The sequence below is a fragment of the Protopterus annectens genome, chromosome 2.part1, assembly GCF_019279795.1.
Source record: "Protopterus annectens isolate FY-2018-M chromosome 2.part1, PAN1.0, whole genome shotgun sequence".
Classification (NCBI taxonomy): Eukaryota; Metazoa; Chordata; order Ceratodontiformes; family Protopteridae; genus Protopterus; species Protopterus annectens.
In genome coordinates, this window is record NC_056729.1 from 662,262,171 (window position 1) to 662,284,134 (window position 21,964).

Sequence of the window (21,964 nt, forward strand, 5' to 3'; positions counted from 1 at the left end):
GAAAGATTTATTAAATTAAAATGATCCTTACCTTGTGAAACATGACTGAGGGAACACAAAATCAAAACTCTGTGATAAACTGAATCAAATACTGGGGCAGTGATGAGTATAGTAGCCATTGGGGCATAGGGGTAAGTTTCCAAGATAAGTGATAAATATTTTGACAACTACTTACTGCTGAACAATAAACTGCAGTAAACATAAGTGTAATGTCTATGTTTTAGAAAAATAAGTAATAATTGCTGATACAACAACTGGGGGCATGGAAAGGAATGCATGGGGGAAATCAAGAGAAAGGTAAAAAAACAACCCCCAAAGACAAATGTGAAATAAAGGAACCATTGTGTAAATAGCATAGCAAAGATCTGTAAAACCACAAAGATGGACTATCACATAAATGTGGCTGGCACAACAGACTGATGAGCAACAGTCAGGAGGGGAGACTAATGACTAGGAAACCTGTAATATAAAAGACTGTGAGATCACTACTGGGATGACATGCAGTGGATTAGTGCAAGGGACAATGAAAAGAAACAAAAAAAGTCTTAATAGGCCAATGGTCAGGGCATACCCATATGCATGCAAGAGCCAAATGACATGGATCCATAGGCCAGGGATGGAGAAGATGAGTCCATGTCTGGACAGCTGCCAAGGAACACAATGTTCAGCTCAGATAGTAGGTCTGGAGGAAGCGTTTTGCCAGATGGTAGCAACTGGGAGAGCAGGGAGAGCTTGGCAAAGTAACAAGGAAATTACACCTAATTACATGAAACATTGAGGGTTAATGAAGTCTTATGCAAAGGAGAAAGATACAGGAAAAATTAAAGAGGGTGGGGGAGATACAGTTTTATCACAAGAAATAAAATGTAAAATCAGAGTTGGGGAGAAGGTACTGTGTTATGGTCCTGCACCCCCCTCCCAAAAAAAAAAAAAAAAAAAAAGACTGCAAGGCAGAGGGAGGAAAGAGGAGAATAGTACTTGGTTTTCATTGAGGGATACAGACACCTCCAAAAAAAATATAGAAAGTGGGATAGGTAATTGGATCATCTGGCAGGTAAAGGTGGAAGATGTACAATGGACAATAGAAAACATATATGCACAAACAGTGATGAAGAAGGATTCTACAAGAACTTTTTTTACTAACTGGGCACAGACAGCAACACATGGACTAGAGATAAAGATGGGATTACAGTGTTACTACAGAGCCAGAAAAAAGACAGGTTGCATGGAAGGAGGAAATATGACAAAAATATGAGACGAGCAAGCCTGGTAAATGAAAGAGGGAGCGTGGCTTGTCACACTGAGATAGAGGTATCCTAATGAGAGGGAATACAGTTCCCAAGAAACATTTTGGTACAATCAAATAGGTCAGACATTTTTAAAGAAAACCTAATGAAAATAATTGAAGATATCCAAATAAAGGAGTAGCATGTATTAGATCATACAGCAATGATACTTAAGGTAAGGGCACAGGAAAAGAAAACAATGAGAAAGGGTAGAGGTGGGCTAGCTATACATGGAAGGACTAAAAAGTGAGCCAAGACATGACAATATGAAACACAGGCACAGACTGGAAGAATATTAGTGAGATGGGATTAAGGTCACTGTTAAAGGAAAACTGATGAGCACAAAAGAGAAAAAGAAGGGAAGAAGGACGGGTGATTACATAATTGGAGGGAGAACTAGAGGTGATACAGAAGGAAGATGGAAGAAATTAAAGTAGAAGGAAAGCTCTATAGGTCAGAGGAAATAAAAACAATAAGAATGGAGTCAGACAGTGAAATTATTACAGACCAAGAAATTCAATGGTTTACTATCATTATTTCGAATCACACTCAGTCGACCGCACTATGTTCAACAACGGAAAGTCGAACACAGCAATATCAAACTTTAAAAGCAAGCCTAGGAATGGGTTTTAACATGGGTCGAGATAGGGGTTCACTGCTATTGCCGAACTACAAACCTCGCCCCTATCTCGACCAATGTTAAACCCATTCCTAGGCTTGCTTTTAAAGTTCAATATTGCTGTGTTTGTCTTTCTGTTGTCGAACATAGTGCGGTCGACCAAGTGTGATTCGAAATAATGATAGTAAACCAATTCAGCAATGGTACTGGAGAGACTACAGGCAGATAGTGTGGGAGGCACAAGAGAAACAACAACCAATGAAATGTAAAAAGAAACAGGCAGAGAAAGAGGTACATGTGATAAAGAGAGGACATAGAGGATATTTAGAAGAGGACAAATTAATCAGGGGAAGACATTTGGGAGAGGAATTAGAAGATTTATAATCAACAGGAAAGGGCAGAAGTTTCAGAATGGAACTGGGGAAAGAATGTATAGAGATATATACTAGAGAACAGGGACATAAGCTGAATACAGAGGTGACAAGGGATGAGATAAAGAAAGTGATATACAAGGTGAAGGAGTGGAAAGCTGAAGGGTGAGATAGATTCCCTCTAGAGTTCTTCAAATGGGGAGAGGAGGAAATGTGGAATGTCCTAGAAGAGGAAGAATACAAGGGAATACAGGACTCAAGCAAAATATCAAAAGGAGACTACTGCAAAGGCAGATTTTCTGGAAATTTCTGTAGAATGCCCACTGAAAATGGAGAACAAAAAATGTACCCTACATTTAAAAGAAAATAATCTAAGGGAAGAATTGCTTGATTAGATAGAGATGGATAGATATATTAAGATCAATAAATGAAATAGACTACAGAAAGTCAATAATTCCACAAATATTAGAAGTTTGGAAAAACAAATGAACACCGTAATCAAGAATGTCCATAGAAATTTATGCCATATAACAGAAGTAAATAGGATATATTACTGTGCTGTTAAGTTAACAACAGATAATGTCTTACCACAAAAAGTACAAGGGCAGTAAGGGAAAGGAAGGGTAGAAATGAAATACCATCAATGAAGTATTGAATAGAGAAAACTATAAAGCAATTAAGACAAGTGTTGCTGTTGGGAGAGTACAGAAGAGCGAACAGATCAACAAGATTACTCAGAAAGATAGATATGATAAAAGCAATGTACCGTATCAGAATAGTCCAGGATCTAGTGTACACTATTGCAAATAATAAACTAAAGAGATCAGCACAGGCAGAAAATCATAGAAGATATGGAGATAAATATAAAGAAAAAAATACAAAAATAAGCAATTTATACATAGATGACCTAAAAAGTTATACAGAAGGAAACAAGGCAAAAGGAATGGAAACACCACCAAAAAAAAAAAAAAATAGGCACATTTTGGAGAAATATCTATGAAGATCCTGTAGAACATAAAAAGATGCTTAATGGAAAGAAGTAAAACAAACAATGAGAAATTAAAATGTACAGGATATTAAATGGGATGAAGTACAGCCAGAGAAACTGAAACAAAATTAAGAAAAGCTCTTAACTGGAAAATCCCAGGCCCAGATACAGTAACTAACTACCGGCTAAAATTATTAACATATTTACATGAAGATTTAGCTATGAAGAATTATTTATATGTGCACCTTGGACTGACACCAGTCTGTTTAACAACAGGAAAAATTATATTCCTCCTTAAGAGTGAACCTGCAAGATATCCTAAAAACTATAGACCGGTGATTTGCATCCCAACAATGTATAAACTATACACTGGAATTCATGCCAGCAGAGTGTGCAGTCAATTAGAAGAAAACTCATTCATAGCTATAGAACTAAAGGGTAACAAAAGAAAATCATATGGAACAAAGGATCATTTATTGTTACATAAAGTCATAATGGAAAATTGTAATAAAGGGGAAGAATCTAATTATGGCATGGATAGACTACAAAAAAGCAGCTGACAACTGTGAAGATAGGTGAAGGCTGCCAGCCTAGCCAGATAGAATTTTGTAGATAATTCTGTCATTTGTAAATATTAATGTATCTCACAGGCTTGTTCTCTTAAATGTGAAAAGACTGGATTGGATATTGAACTGCAAAAATGTAATAATAGTCCACTCTTCTGTAACAAAACTGATAAGTCAATTCTTTGATGTCAAAATTTGGAGCCGATATGTCTAGAAGGAGGCACCCTGCCTATTGTTTTAAGACTAGAGTTAATGACTAGAATTTGCATGTATAAATGTCCTTTATTGCTCTAGTTTCTGAACAGGTGTAAAGAATGTAAATGTACTTTCTTTTAGCCTGGGAACACCAGAGATTCGTGAAGAATGTTGTCATGTGAAGCAGCTCTATGTTATCAATTTAAAGAGAGAGAATCAGAGAGCTCTGAGCAGTTTGTCTTGAGAACATCCAACATCAGCAGCACTGCCTGTTTCTATATGTAAGTTATTTAGCACTGTGTTTTCTCTTAGATATAGCTAGGAAATAGGAAGATTAGACTAGTTTGTTTTTCTCTGATGTCAGAACTTTTCTACGATATTATTTTAAGTATTTCTCTGTGATCTCTGAACTTTTGACTAGCACTGTGTAGTAGGAAGTATTGTCTTGTGTTCTTATTTATTATTAAATATTTAAACCTTTCAGCTTTTGCTATTTTGTGTAGAGATAATTTAAGCTCTAAGAGTAAATTGCATGTATATAGTGTTACTGTACCAAGTCACTCTAATAAGCCTTGACTGTTCAGTAACACTTACCATTTGGATAATAATAATATTGCACAGTAATAATTGGGCACCCTTTCAGAAGGGCCTTTGAGTAGCTGATATTAGCGGGTGGTGGCAGCTGGTACTACCTTTTAGACTGGGCAGAAAGGGGCACAGCTGGAGAACATGAGCCAGCCTTCCCCAGGAGTGTCTGTGTGGTTGTATAATCTCTTATCTCAAAGTGTGTGTGTCAGCTACTTGGGCAGGGACACAAAGCACTGGTTGGAAAGAGAGAGTGCTGGTCCTATAGCTGTGCCAGTGGGGAGTCTTATTGGGGACCTGGAGAGAAAAGCAGCAACCAGCCCCAGACTGACTGTGATCTCTGTGTGCTCTTAAGAGAAATTGTACTTTACTGTATGTGTATTTAGTATCCTTTCACTATATGGATGCCCCTCACTGGTGTTAGTGGTGAGGGTTGAGGCTCCTTGTTTGCTGGGCCAGTACACAAGCATCACAGCAACATCCCACATTCATGAATAAAAGAGTGCTTACAATTGTATGAGATGCACCCTACATTGATCAATTACATTACAGTGACCATGAAACAGTGGCAAACCACTTTGTATGTAAGCCATGATAAAGGACAAATTGTTATCCCATGGATAAGAATTCAAAGGGGGATATTCCACTGAGACTCTTTGTCATTGCTGCTTTTTTGTTTTGCCCTTAACCCATTAAACCATGTACTTAACAGATTAGGTCATGGCTACAATTCAGCTCCCAGAAAACAACAAAGTGAAAAGATTTCTCATCTTCTTTTTTGTAGATGATTTAAAACTGTGTAGGTCACCAGATGAGGAATTTAAATCACAACTACAAATGGTCAAAACTTTCTCAGATGATTTAAGAATGTCATTTGGTCTTTTTAAATATGCAAAAGCAACCTTTAAAGCAGGAAAGTTGCAGCACCAAAAAATTGTCCGAGACAGGAATGTGATATAAAAGAATTTGAGCAAGAGGGAGTGTATAAATATTTGGGAATTGATGAAGGGTCACCAATAAAACATGAATACATGCAAATAAAACTTTGTAAGAAATATTTTAGAAGACCAAATTAATAATGAAAACAGCTCTTACATTTAGGAACAAAGTCCAGTCAATAAAACAATGTGCTCTTCCTGTTCTAACCTACAGTTTTGGGGTGATGTTTTTTTATCAGTTAAACAGGAAAACAAGAAGGGTGCTTCATGCTCATCAAATGATTTATAAAAGTCATTGTATGCCAAGATATCTACTTCTACTTCTCTGAAGTACAGGCTAATACAGAAGGTATTTGGCTAACAAAGTTTGCAGATGACTGCAAACTAGGAGACATAATCAAATCTCCTAACAATGTGGACATCCTACAAAAGGGCCTCACTGAGACAGATGCCTGTTGTCAAAGCCATGGCCTCAAGCTCAATGCCAAAAAGTGCATTGTCATCCCTTTTGGTAAAAACTCTGTACCCATGAACTACCACATAGGCGGTAGTCTACTTAACACCAAAAGTGTGATGAGACCTTGGGACACAGGTGGACAGTAGTCTCTCCTTTGATAATCACATCGCCACAGTAGTCAGGAAATTCTTCTACGTGGCACACCTCATCATAAAAGGTTTCTCATCCAAGAAAAAAGAGGTCATTGTTCCCCTCTATTCATTACTCATTAGACCCATTATAGAGTACAATGCCCCTTTTTGTATGTACCTCACAAGACATCTACAACAACTGGAAAGGCTACAGAAATACCTCACAAAGAGGATTACCGGCCTCAAACAGATGTCCTACGCAGACCATCTCAAAAAACTCCAACTTTACTCTGTCGCATATCGCCTACTCAGAGGCGATCTTTCCCTAACATACAAAGCTATATCAAACCCAGAGCTGTTGGACATGCTCCATGTAAAGAAATCCCAATCCCTCCGAGTTACATGCTCTAGGGACCTAAAACTTGTCACCACAATAAACAGAACATGCTGGAGGGATAGATTCCTATCTCAGAGACTTCCCATACTCTGGAACAAACTACCTATCTATATCAAACAAAGTTCTTCATTAGCTCTCTTCAAGAAAAATCTTGATGATTGGATGGGAGATAGGAAATTCACCCTGGGGATCATTTCTGTGGCTCTGCTTGACAGGGTCACAGGAAAATAATTTTCTTGGGAGGCAATAGCCAGGGTACCATTTGACTAGGCTTATATAGGCCCTAGGGCCAATAGCCTAGTACCTACCTATGAACCTAAGATTATATATTCTCTGTTCTGAAAGAGATATGGGCCTCCTCGAAATTGATTACACGTATAGATCTGCAATTGTAGGACTGCATACATATCTGGTAATCTCACAAGATCCAAACACAGATAAAGTTTTACAATATGAGGAGAACAAGTCTAAGATGACTTCCCTGCATAGAGCAGCAGAAATATATTGGTGTCAAGCAGGAATGGAAATCAAACTAGAAGTAAATAAAAATCAGGCAGGAACTGAATGCGATAAAAAACATAAGAAAGAATATAACGTGAAGGATCAGATGAGAAGGAAAGAAATATGGAAAATGCATAAATATAGTTTCAGGTACAGAAAACTCCTGGAACAACTGCAAGTTGATCAAGATTTATATGCAGGAATGGTTAAGGAGAAGTGAATCTAAACTAAAAGATGAAAGGTTAATATTGGTGGCCCAGGATAATGGGCTATTCACTTATTGATTGACAAAGTCCACTAAATAAGTTGAAAAAACAGACAAATGTAGGTTTTGCAAAACAGAATTGGAAACAGTCACACATCTTGTTGCTAGGTATGATACACTAATGGCAAAAACCATGTATACTGAAAGGCATACTAATTTGGCAAGACTGTTGCATTCAGGATTGTGACAGCATTATAATATTGAAGTAGCCGAGAAGCACTGGAAACATGATCCACAATGAATTATAGAAAATGATGAAGTTTATATCATGTGGGATCACCCATTAACACCAGTTCAAAAAATAGATGTGAAAAAATCAGATATAGTAGTCCAGGAAAAGAAGACAAAAGTAGCATTAATCATTGAAATTGTTACACCCAGTGATTACAGTGCCTTACATACAGTGAGACACAAAGTCATAAAATACCAAGATTTGCAAGCACAAATGAGTGCAATGTGGAAGAAGGACACCCAGACAGTTCCAATAGTAGCAGGAGTAATAAATCTTATTAAAAGGAATTTATAGTCATATTTATATATGTTACTGATACATGTAACTCCATTTGAATTGCAGAAGGAGTCAGTTCTGATGGGTCTGTTCTGATGGGTCTATATCATATGTTCGAAGTTTGAAAACTTCGAACGTTAAATAATCGAATTTAAATGTTCGAAGTTTCAAACATCGAACATATGATTTAAAAAAAAAAAAACTAACTGTTGTAGGCAGGGGAGCAAGCCCCCCTGCACCCCCCCACTCTTTAAATATACCAACTCCGAGATCGCACTACAGTGCAGTAAAATCTTCCCTTTACCGCATTATAGTGAGGTCTCGGAGTTGGTATATTTAAAGAGCGGGGGGTGTGGGGGGTGCAGGGGGGGCTAGCCCCCTCCTTACAACAGTCAGGCAAGTTCCCTTTCTTTTTTTTTTTTGAATGATATGTTCGATGTTTGAACTTCAAACATTTAAATTCAATTATTATTTTCAAACATATGACATAGACCTGTTCTGGGCACATTGTGGGTGCTGTGAGGAGTACATTGTCAAACATCAAAGAATGAAACAATATTAATTTCATGAACTTTAATCACACTTTGAATTAAAAATGGGATCCATTCCCATCTTTGTATTTGAAACTGAAAAGGTCTGGGATAAATTAAAAAAAGTGCACATACCACATGTCCGCTAGAATGCTAGTGCAGATTCATATCACATGTCTCCTACCACACCAGTGCTCATTTGCACCACATGTTCATTATCACACCAGAGCACATTCATACCACATGTTCATTATCACAGCAGTGCACATTTGTACCACATGTCCATTATTATGCTAGTGCACATTTATACCAAATCTCCATTATCACACCAGTGCACATTTGTACCATATGTATATTAGTATGCCAGTGTTCTTTCATACCACATCTGCTATCACTCCAGTGTTCATGTATACCACATCTTTATCACACCAATGCCCATTCATAACACATGAACATTATCATGTCAGCGCATATTCATAACACATATACAATACCTGAACAGGACATGGTCTTATTGTTTCAGGCAAGCAACACTTGGAAGTCGTAATAACAAGTCTGCATCAGTGGCATCTGCCCTCTGCCTTTTTATTTCCATGTTTGTGAAGGGAGTGAACCTTTGAAAAACTGTTGAATCACAATGGTTCTTTTTAGATCAACTAAAGAAGTTGCAGAAAACATAGTCCTGTCCAAGCTAATGAAGCCTAATTTAAGTTTTGTTGAAAGGGATTTCATCACTATTTCTATTGACTATTTCTGACAGGATGTTGTCCGCATGAGTGTGAACACATAAGGTTCTCCTCTTTATTTTGCTTACTCAAGCACTTCAGAAGAAGAATATAGCCTGAAAGGTTCTGTGAACATCAGCTTTTTGGTTTGGGTTTTCCTTTCTGGTTCTGTAATATCTTTTGAGAATGAACTATTGCCTGTATGAGTGTTTAAGCCTGCTCTTACTGTTTCCAGCAATATCCAAACCATACATGCCATATCATGATGTATTACTGTAGACTCCACTAAAAACAAAGGAAAACAAACAAGCAAACAAAATTGACACCACCCAGAGACAGAACTCTGTACAAACATTTGCTGGATAATGTTTGACACAGCTGAACATATGCACTTTCTCCTCTGATATGGGTACTAGCACAGCAACAAAATTATTTATAGAAGAACTACATATCTCAAATACACAGAGAGCAACAGTGCTGATGTGCCAACATTTTTAAGAAAGTAAGTACCACTTCACTTGCTAAACCTATCTGTTGATAAAATAGATGGTGAATGATTTATTTGTGATTGTAATACTGATAAAACAGAAGATCACATAGGAGAAGTAATACAAAATGATGTAAGTAATTAAGGGAATGCAAAGGAGCCATGGGAAGTGGTATAGCATCCAAATCAAGCAACATACTTGTTCCTTTCTACCCTGCACACACATTACACCAATCATTGAGTATAATGCCCCTTTAGATGTGTACCTATCTAAGCAGTTGCCACAGCTTCAATGACCACAATACTTCCTCACTACAAAAATCTTGTACCCTAATCACAAAAATTAAGCAGACCATTTCAAAGCTTTGTCTCTGTCTTTTCAGTATTGTATAGACTACTGAGAAGTGACCGCTGCCTCTCATATAGAGTCTCAATGGACCCTGTTCTAACACACCTATTACACATTCAGAAGTCCAGTGGCATCAGAAACACCCACTGTATGGACCTTAATCTCTTTTGCAAGATAACAGAAAATTCTGGAATGTATTACAGAGAATTTGACTTCTGTGAAACTGTCTTCCTCTCCATATACATCAGAGCACTCCTGTTTCTCTGTTCAAACGTAACTTGAATACATGGATTGGTAGCCTCGTATTCACCCATGGTTTAGTACCAATGGTCTTCATGGACAGGCAAATCATGTAATTAACAGAACATACATTTATTCATCCCATATTTGAAATCCATTTTGCAAAATATAAGGGCTAATAATTATGGGAATGCAGGGCTGCGCTTCTTAAGATCCTCACAGGTTAATAGTCTAGTAAGATCTATGAACCTGTTCTTTCCTATGCCTCTATTATTAGCTATCCCAAGAGCACAAAGAACAAACATTTTTTACTATTTTTTTATGTTATCTCTCAGAAGATGTGTGGAATGCACCAACAGGTACCTTTGCTGAAAAGGGTTTATAGGTTCCACATCTTCAATAATGTTAAGGCAACTCAATTATGTCCAGTTGAATAATGCTGCAGTTTCAGACAAAATTCATTTTTTGTTGGCAGGATTCAATGACAGTCTTATATAGCTAGTGTTAAATTATAAGCTTACTTCAAATAATATATTTATTTCATTCTAGCAACACTCCTATGATATTTCTACTCTTTATTTAGATTTTCTGAGTCTTTCTTTAAACAGTAAATGGTTAACTTGCTTCTAATTAGTAGATTTCTACATCCAGATAGAATTGCTCTTACAGTGTTGTCTGTCATACAAGATGTAGCTACAGCTAAAACAAGTAGGAATAGTATAACAATGTCTTTAACTTCATCTTTACCCTTCAGAGATATTTTTGTTGAAAATATATGTTTCCATTTTACAGAGCAGTTAGTTATCAAATAAATTATTGTTTATAATAAAAAGCATGGGTATTTAAAATTTCAAAATTTGGAATGGTTTTGCATACACTGACACACACACACACACACACACACACACACACACACACACATATATATATATATATATATATATATGTGTGTGTGTATCTATAGCTATATCTATATGTATATCTATATCTATATATGTGTGTGTGTGTGTGTGTGTGTGTGTGTAAACAGTCATAGCTGCAGCAAGTGATATACAGGGCATCAATACCTTTCCAGTCAGACATTAGTATTTCAGATGTTCACATTATATCTCTTTAAAAATAATTATTTCCTTCCTTCCTTCATTCATTTATTCACCAATAATCCAATTAATCCATTTCAGGATTACAAGAAAACTGGAATAAATCATGGAAATCACTGAATGCAAGGCAGTGATGTAATTCTGAATGGGGTGCTAACTCATTTCAGGACTCACAATCATGCACATTCATACACGCACACACATGAAGGCAATTTAGAGCACCATCAATGCACTCACAGCGCACCTTTGGACTATGACGGGAAGCTGGAACACCTAGTAAAAACACATGTGGATCCAGATGAATACATAAGGACTCTGCATGTAGAGCACCATAGGTGAGAACCAGCCTTTTTAACCAAGTGTTGTGAAGGCAGCAAGCAACATGTGGGATCAAAATAAAGTCTTCTATATGTTATACCTCCAACAGTTTTTAACCATTAGGGGTCAATAATAGCTCTGGGTGGCCATGGTGGTGCAGCAGTTAGCGTTGCCGCCTCACAGTAAGAGGTTCTCAGGTTCGATTCTCGGCTGGGGTGCCTTTTGTGTGGAGTCTGCATGTCCTCCCTGTGGTCGCGTGGATTTCCTCCAGGTGCTCCGGTTTCCTCCCACATCCTAAAGACATGCTGTAGGTGGATTGGATACTCTAAATTGGCCCTAGGCATGAGTGTGTGCATGTGTGTGCCTTCTGTGGAAGGTTGGGCGCTGGGCTGGCAACTCGACATCATAAAACTCCACTGCCAATCATTAGAAGACAGGTGATCCGCTGTGGCAACCCCTAACCAGGAAAAAGACGAAAGAAGAAGGGTTCAGTAATAGCTCTGTTTGCTGAAGGTTTGGAGACCAAGAACCCAGTATAGGCCAGTGACAAGTGATGTGTCCTCAGGTTCGTGTTTGTGCAGAAATACAAACAAGTAAATGGGACAAATATTGATATATCTGCCACTTGTAATCTTTACCACCTTTTGTGGGAATCACTAGACCATCTTTTAAATTTGCCTAGAGAATGGAGCTTCTTTTTTGTATCAGTGACTACAAAAACAAGACTCATTTTCATGGAATGGAAATCATACCCATTATAATAGCTACCTTATCAACGCATTTCAGAACAAATTTATTGAACCGCAATCACTAGCAGGTATTAGAAAAATGAAATGATGTTAAGAACATCCATGTTTTCCTGATGTGTTTCTTTCATTTCTGTTTTTTTAATTTATATTGTCATCCCTGTTCTTGTTTTCCAGTTTTGGTTATCATGTCCGCTTTTTCTCCCCTAACCCCTTTATAATACTTCTTCCACTGTTGCTGTATCATTAAAAATCAATATAGGAACATTTTTCTTTATTATAGTTTATTGTCTTAATGTGATTTATACCTGGATGAAATTCTATTTCAATGTGTATCTGAAATGCAAATTTAAAAATAATATTCGCCTAAGAAAATTATCATAGGAATCTCTGACACTATTTTACTATGTCTCAGTCAGCCTAGATATATTTGCTCTAAATTATGTGTTACTTAAAGTAAACATCATTTTGAATTACAGCAATTTCATGTTCAGTCTCATTCATCTTCTGTTGAACAGGTTTTATTGACTCATATAATTTCAAGCAAATATTAGACGTGGAAGCATTTCCTAGAACTTCCTTAATGTGCTCTCCTCTTGTGGCTCTTCTGTGTCCTTTACTTTATAGTTATCCATATATATATATATATGTATATATATATATATATATATATATATATATATATATATATATACATATATATACTATACGTTTCCCTTTTGAGCTGTCAGTTCATTTTTGCCTTGCATCATCAATTTTTCTCTCTTTTTCCAGTATCGCTGTGTCATTAGGAAATATTACATGACTTTTATGTACTTTTGTTGTGTTATGCAATGCATATCTTGCTGAACTACTTCTGTACTATAGAGCCATCTAAAAAGTAAATTAAAACATTAATATCCTGTTGCTAAGAAAATGCTTTAGTTATGTGACAGTTTGCATATAATTACTATTAATTTTGCATTGCAGATCAAGTGAACATCATTTTGAATCTCAATTATTTAATGTTCATAGGTTCATAGGTGTGTACTAGGCTCATGGCCCTGGAGCCGTTACAAGCCTAGCCCATAGAAGTGCCCTGGCATCGTACAGCCCGACGTTAGTTCCCAGTGCCTCTATCAACTGAAGCCACTGGAGTGATCCCTGAGGTGAACTTTCTATTACCCATCCACTCATCAATATTTATCTTGAAGAGGGATAGCGAGGTGCTCTGCTTGACATGTATGGGAAGTTTATTCCAGAGCATGGGCAGTCTCTGGGTGAGGAACCTGTCCCTCCAGCATGTTATGTTGATTGTGGTAATGAGATTGAGGTCTCTGGAGCATGTGGTGCAGAGGGTGTGAAAAACTGAGGGGCTGCTAGCCCAGCCAGATAGAATCTTGTAAATAATTCTATGTCATTTGTAAATATTAATATAATCCACAGGTTTGGTTTTCAAATGTAAAGTGAACTATATGTTATGATTAAACTATATGTTGTACTAAGCTTCAAAATGTAACCACAGTGCACTCTGCTAGAAGAAAGCTGATAAGTCAAGCATTTTATGACTGTTTGATCTCAGACTCAGAGACAGGATGTCTGGACTAGCAAATTCTTTCTATTGTGTTGACTTAAGAGATAATTACTAAGGTTTTACATGTATAATGTCTTTTATTGCTGTGGCTTCCTTGCCAAGTACAGCTTACTAAGAAATGTAAATTTTAAGTTCTGTGAGTCTGGGAAACTAAATCAGAACTGTTAAGAATGATGTAATCTGAAATGACTCAAAAGTACTGTGTTATCAATTTAAGACTTTCCCAGAGAGAAAGAAAGAGCATTTTGGATTTTGTCTGAAGCTGACATCAGCTCACCAGCACTTGCTTTGCTCTGTAAGTAGGATCTTAGACTTTAGTATTTCTCTTAGAGTTTGATAGGAATTTAGCTAGATTAGTCTAACTTTTTTTTCTATATTTATGTCAGACTATCCTACAATATTGTTTTTAAATCCTGTGATTTCTGAACTCTGTAATGTCATTGTGTTGAAGTAATAAGTATTGTCTTTTGTTTCTATTATTTAATTAAATATTTTTAAACCCTTTCAACTGTGGCTGTTTTGTGTCGAGATAATTTAAAATCTCAGAGTACATTGCATGTATTTGGTGATACTGTCCAAGCCACTCCAGTAGTCTTGCTGTTCGTCATTCTTAATAATTGAATAATAATAATATTGCACAGTAAAACTGTGGTAAGGGCCTTATTAGTAGCCAATAAACAGTGGTTGGTGACAGTGATTTCTACCTTATAGTCTGGAGAGAAGGGGGCATAGCTGGAGAACCTGTGCCAGCCTTCCCCAGGAGTGTCTGTGTGTTTGTATTTAACTCATATCTCAAAGTGTGTATGTGCCAGCTACTTGGGCAGGGACACAAAGCACAGGTGGGACAGAGAGGGTGCTGAAGGTTTTGGCTTGACCACTGGGCTGAGATCTGAATCCTATAGCTGTGCCAGTGGGGAGTCTTATTGGGGATCTGGAGAGAAAGGGAGAAACCATCCCCAGACTAACTACAATCTCTATGTGCTCTTAAGGGAAATTGTACTTTACTGGGTGTATACTTGCTATCCTCCCAATGTGCATGCCCCTCCCTGGTGCTAGTGGTGAGGATTGAGGCTCCTTGATTACTGGGCCAGTGCGTGGGTGTAACAGAGGGATTGGGATTTCTTTAGATGTAGCATTTATAGCAGAGTTGAGTCAGACATGGCTTTGTAAGTCAAGCAGAGATCACCTCTAAGTAGGTGATATGAGACAGATAATTGCTGGTCTTTTGAGTCTGTCCATATAGTGCATGTATTTAATGCCTAGGATCCTCTTCGTGAAGTACTTCTGTGGCCTCTCCAGCTGTTGCAGGTGTCTAGTGAGGTACATGTCAAATGGGGCATTATACTCGATGATTGGTCTAACGAGGGAAGAGTAGAGAGACATGATGACCTCTTTCTTCCTGGATGCAAAACCCTTGGTAATGAGATGTGCCAAATAGAAGGACTCTCTGACCACAGTGGCAATGTGGTGGTCGAAGGAGAGGTTGATGTCAACCTGCGTCCCCAGATCTCTTATAACGCCTTCAGTGTTCATTGGGCACCCATCGATGTGGTAATTAGTGGGAACTGAGTTTTTACCAAAGGGGATGATGACACATTTTTTGGAGTTAAGCTTAAGGCCATAGTTTTGACACCAGGCATTGGTCTCAGCGAGGCCTTTTTGTAGGATATCTACATTACTTGGGGAGTTAATAATAGCTGCCAGCTTGCAGTCATCTGTGAACTTGGTCAGCCAGAGTCCCTTTGTGTTGGTCTGGACTTCTGAGAAGAATATGCCGAACAGGAGAGGACCCAGGGCCGATCCCTGTGGGACTCCACTTGTGACTGGTCGGCAGTCTGACTTGGAGTCTGCTACTTTCACACTGTGTGTTCTATCTGTGAGGCAATTTGCAACCCACCTAGTGATATAGGGGTTGATGACTAGTTTTGTGAGTTTATCAATAATTCCTGAGTGAGGAATGGTATCAAAGGCCTTGGCCAAATGAAGATGCACTGCCTTACCTTCATCCACAGCCCTGGTGACTGACTCAAAGAACTCAACCAGGTTGAGCAGGCATGATTTCCCTTTCACAAAGCCAAATTGCGTGGGGTCTAGAGTTTGGAGATTTCTTATATCTTTGTTAATCAGGTCCATGAGGAATGGTATCAAAGGCCTTGGCCATAGCCATAGCTTTACATATCAGACTCATCAGGCTAATGGGGTGATAATTCACAGGGTCTGTAGTCGCTCCCCTTTTATGGAGAGGGATGACTGTAGCAGTGCACTATTCAGTAGGGACAAAGCCTGAGGTGAGGCTGTGACTGAACAGGGCACACAGATGTGGTACCAGTTCTCTTTGTAGTTCATGTAGAATACAGCCAGAGATATTATCGGGTCCGAAGGAAGCTGTATTCTTGGGCTTGGACAATGAAGCTTTAACCTGTGCTGCAGTAATGCTGGGTGACTGGCATTCTTCCGGTATTGTGATTGGTCCTTTAGGGAGAGAGAGGGGAAATGTTGGCACTGAATCTGTTGGCCAGTATGTTGGCAATATCTGTTGGCTCAGTATAGGAGGTACCATTGTGCAGTAACTCAGAGTAAATCTGGGCATTGCCATGGAGTTTCTTGATATAGCTACTGAAGGCTTTGTGATTGTTTTTGTGTCTGCCACAACTCTGCCTTTATTGCTGACTTTAGAGGATTTGATGAGGGATCTCAACTTTTTGTTGAGGCTAATAAGGGAGTTTTTCTAGTCTTGGGAATTCACCTTTTTCTGCAACAGTTTATTCCTTCTGTTGTAGAGTTTATTAATGGCAGGGGACCACTAGATTGGCTTCCTTTTTTTGGAGGAGATCATCTTGGTTCTGTTGTGTATGGTTAGTTTTTTGCATTTATGTACATGTTTGTACAGTGCATTGGTGTATGATTCAGCAGTCACACAGTTATTTTCCATTGGCATGGGTGCTGTTAAGTTAGCCACCTCTATTTTTAGGAGTCCAAAGTCAGCTTTGAATTGTTTATCTACTTTTGAGCAATGCATTATATTTGTCACAGGTAATTTTACTTGAAATTGATGTTTCTTGGTACTACGTGTCACAAAGAAGCTTTAAATGATTAATATTATTTATTATTCCTCTGAGATAGATAGTAACCCAAGTTAAATAAGATCTCCCCTACTCTGCTTTGAATTAGTTAAGAAAAGTGAATGTAGCATGGCCTCACATTAATATACACTTCTTTATATTTTTTTACAGATGGTCTGACCCGAGGATGTACTACATCTGAGCTGTGTAAGGCTATGAAGGCTAAAGACAAAGAGTATAACTCACTTACCAGATGTTGCAGTACAGATTACTGCAATTAATGATTTTTTTTAACTGAGGCACTGAAATGTGAAGTAATAAATCGCATTTATGACTAAATGACTAGACTGGGCTTAGCATTTGCTTTACATTGATACTAGATTGCAGCCATCGAGTATTCTGACTTATTTTAAATAGAAAACATTTTTATACAATTTTATTCCAGAAAGATTGCTATTTTGCTAGAAAATCTACTCAGTTTATCCACTGTCAACATACTGAATATTACTAATGAAATAACAAGTTTCAGGGATACAAGTACTGGATATGATCAGCTGTAACAGAAACAGTTGTGTTTTTCAGTCACAAAGTATAGTGAAAGAATGAAGTGTAACACCTGCTAAGATAGCGGTAATGGAGTTTCCATGCATCATATCACATACAAACACAAAACTCCAACAAACAGGTGGTCAGCAACTCACACACACCACTCACCACACCCACAAAGGAATACACACATAGAGCTACATATGTGGAGGTGCTCACATGTAACTTACGCAAACCTCAAAGGCTTCTCAGGCATAGTCTTCAGAAACTCCATATGCACACAAGCAAGACATTTACCAGCACAGCACATAAAACCACATCTCACTGCGTTTTAACTACCAAGACTATAAGGCAAATCATTCCACAACCCAATATTCTGGTCATAGGTAACTCCATTGTGAGACACACCAATGCCCCCCTTACAAGGCTGGATAACAAGAAACTTACAGTTAATTGCCTGCGAGGGGGCTGGATCCATCAGATCACACACACACTCAGGTCATTTACAATAAAGTACCAGTATAACTCAGTCATAGTCCATATTAGTGTGAATGTCCTGAGAATACATCCCTGGACTATATGAAGAGAGACATGACTGAGCTCTCAGAATGTGTGTCACAGGCATGTATGAGCCTAACACTGAGCAATAGTCTACCATCTCCAAGGATGATGCCACAATACCAACAGAAAATGATTGACTTTAACAATTGGCTTAGCAACTCTAAAGGGGTCCAATGTTTATCAGCCTGGGAGAACATGGTTGACAGGCCTATGTTTTACCAGGGATGGCCTTCACCTATCACCTCTAGGCTTTTGGATATTGGCAAAAACATTATCACCCTACAGTACCTTTTTAAGGCATTGCCAAATAGACAAACCTTCCATCATAATAAAAGCTAATCAGGACAAGCCAAAGGTGCTGCTGCTCAATGATAGGAGCCTCAGCATGAAACTGTACTACATGGAAACTCTTCTCACCTTAGAGAATGCTGATGTATGTGCAGTTACTGAAACATGGTTAAAGCCATGGAAAGTACTCCCAACAGTGTATGGCTATAATGTCAATCATTCAATCCTTTCACCCAATGAACAGGAAATTGTAAAAGGAAGAGATGTATCTATCTACATAAAGGATAACCACACCTCATGGCTGGTCAAACAATATGACATGCTTGAGCTACTCTATGTCCTATTAACCACGGGAAAAATCAATTACCATATTCTTGCTAGCTACAGGTCTCCCTCCATGAAGCAGGAAACCCATACCTCATAACTGAAGTTACTTGAATCACTCTGAAGCAGCTGTTCTACATTCTCACTGGAGGAATTAATATCCTAGATCTGGTACTCACAAATATGAGAGAGTGCTACACCCCCCCCATGTGTGATGTCATCACTAGTAATCTCCGATCACAAAATGTTCTTCCTGGAAATAAAGGTAGAACTACATCCCCCACTGAACCCAAAAAACTTTAAGAACTTTTCTAAGACAAACTTCCTTCTAGTAAGTGATGCCAAGTTCTGCCAATTCCAGAAATGAAAAAAAGCCAATGCAGTGGCATACTGAAAACCGATGTACGACCATATAAGCACCTGCATGGAAATGGCAGTACCCCTGGTATTAATAGGTTGTACAACAAAAGGGAAAAAAATCCTGTCAAGAAGTAAGAGGAAACATGCACAACAGAGCAACAAGTGAGTCAGGAAAGTAGTCATGCCTATGAAACCAGACTTTGAGGTAAAAATAACCTCAACAGCTAATGATAATCATAAGCCCTTTTTAGTTATGTCTGCTATCTTAATGGCAACACCCAACAGTGTGTGGAGTTAGTTATAGGTGGCATCTGCTATACTCAGCCAGAAGATATAGCAAATCTGCTGACCAATAAATTTTGCTAAAATTTCAATTCCCCATCACCATCAGTTCTCCCCAAGAAATTACCCCCACCACTACTCCTCCTCCAATTATCACCAAGGAATAGGTAGCCACTTCACTCACTAAAGATAACAACACAGCTTCGATAGGGCTTTGAGATATACCAGGTTGCCTAAATAGCTTAAATCAGCATCTATCTGGCCCAATAGGATTTCTATTTAACGACAGTCTCCAGACTGGAGAACAGCTGCCATCCTCCCTCTGAATACAAGGACATCAATTGACCCAATAAATTACAGAGTCATAAGCTTGACTAGTATTATTTGCAAGTCCAGGGAAAGAATAATCATAATCACAGACTTGATAAATAATGACATAGGAAACCTCCAAACACTGGACCCAACCCAGTTAAACTTTGTCAAGGGTAGGTCATGCCTACTAGATCTGATGGACTTCATTAATAAAGTCACTGAGGCCATGGATGAGGGCAGAACAGTACATGCTACCTACCTTAACCTGGCTAAGGTATTTGGCACAATTCCTCACTCAGGTATTACAAGTAAACTCACAAAACTGGGAATAAATCCCTATGCTAGCAGATGGATAACCAGTTGGCTCATGGACAGGACACATGAGGATAAAGTGGGTAAATCCAGTTCTGGCAAGAGACCAGTTACTGGTGGTGATGATATCCTTCAGGATGGTCTAAATCAGGAAAATGATTGGTGTCAGCCACTACCTGAAACTAAATACAAAGAAATGCATTATCATACCCTTTGAGAAATAAAATATACCAGCTAACTACAACATTAATAACACACCCTTAAGAGTAAACTCAGATGTTAGGGATCTGGGTACACAGATAGTAGCCTAACCTTTGACAATTGTGTACCCACAATGGTGAGGAAGTATATATGTGGCATAACTTATAAGCAAAGTTATGGAATCCAGGTCAAGGGAGATTATAGTTCCACTGTACACAGCTCTCATTAGGCCAATAACAGAGTAAAATATACTTGACTAGGCACTTACAACAGCTGGAATGACCTCAGAGGTTCCTCACTAAAAAAAATACATGATGTTAACAACATGTCCTATGCAGATACTGAATGCTTTTCCCCTTTACTGTGTCTCCTATCAACTATTAAGGGGTGACCTATACCTGACCTACAAGGCACTCAAAAATCCAGCCTTGGTGGAGCTGCTGCATATTCATAAGACAAACAGTACAAAGGCCACCAGTTCTAGGGATCTAAACCTAGTGAGTCAAACAGAAAATGCTGGAGGGGCAGATGTGTCTAAGAGATTACCCCTTGTTTGGAGTAGCCTTCCTATTCACTTAAAGCAGAGTCCTTTCCTGGCCCTCATCAAGACCAGTCTAGAACGAAAGATGTGGAATTGTAAATTCACACCTAGGATAGTGTCCATGTCCCTTATGGATTGGGGCAATCTGCAAAACCTGTACAATACTCAAGGCACAGGAACAAACCCATGGCATCCTCCTGCCTCTAGGGGCCATATATAGGGTAAAATCATGTTATATTGGTTAAGCTTGTAAAGGCTCTTCAGCCATTAGCCAACTAATCTCCTGTGAGCCTATGAACCTATGAAAGGGTAACAAAGACTCAAATGCCAATAAAATAAATTCTGCAATTTTGAAAAGCAAATATATTATAATATTTATCTTACTAGTTAAATACACACACCCACATTATATATATATATATATATACATATATATATATATATATATATATATATATATATATATATATGGGTCCCATACAGAACACCGACAGCTCACAACGTCGATGCCATATGGTCGATGTTCAGAATATCTACAATGGGGAAATGCTATCTCCCAGTAGTGCGGAATGGAAAAATTTCCATTCTTGCACTGTAGTGCGATCTCGGAGTTGGTATATTAAAGTTATGAGGGGTGTGGGGGACATAGCCCCCCTGCTAGCACAAAAAAGGAAATTATATTTTCCTTTTTTGTGAAGTTCTGGCGCTGTCGATATTGTGAGTGTCAACCATATGGCGTCGGCCATATGGGTGATGGTGTTTTGGGCTGTCGGTGTTCTGTAGGTGATCTATATATATATATATATATATATATATATATATATATATATATATATGTGTGTGTGTGTGTGTGTGTGTGTGTGTGTGTGTGTGTGTGTATGTGTGTGTTTATATTTATCTGTATATAAATTATATGCAAATATATATAAATATACATCTGTCTATATCTATCTATATATATATATTTATATAAAATGTTTTTCAGAGGACAAGCTTCCCTGCACCCTCCATATATATATTCTATGGGGGGGTAATTCATTAAAGCTTACATGGACCTAATCTCTGTACAAGCATAGTGTCACAACTCGAACACGGAGTTTGGAGCTTTTGTGATCCAGCAAAAAGTGCTGGGGGCATGCACAAGCCTCCCAGCACTGTTCAACCACGGACTCAATTGCAGGGTGTAAATCACCTCATTTACTGGTGAAAACCTTGCAAATGAGGTGATTTGCTGATCCAGGAAGCAGACAGACATCTGTGTAGGAGCTGTGTCTGTATAACAAATGTATGCAGGAACTGT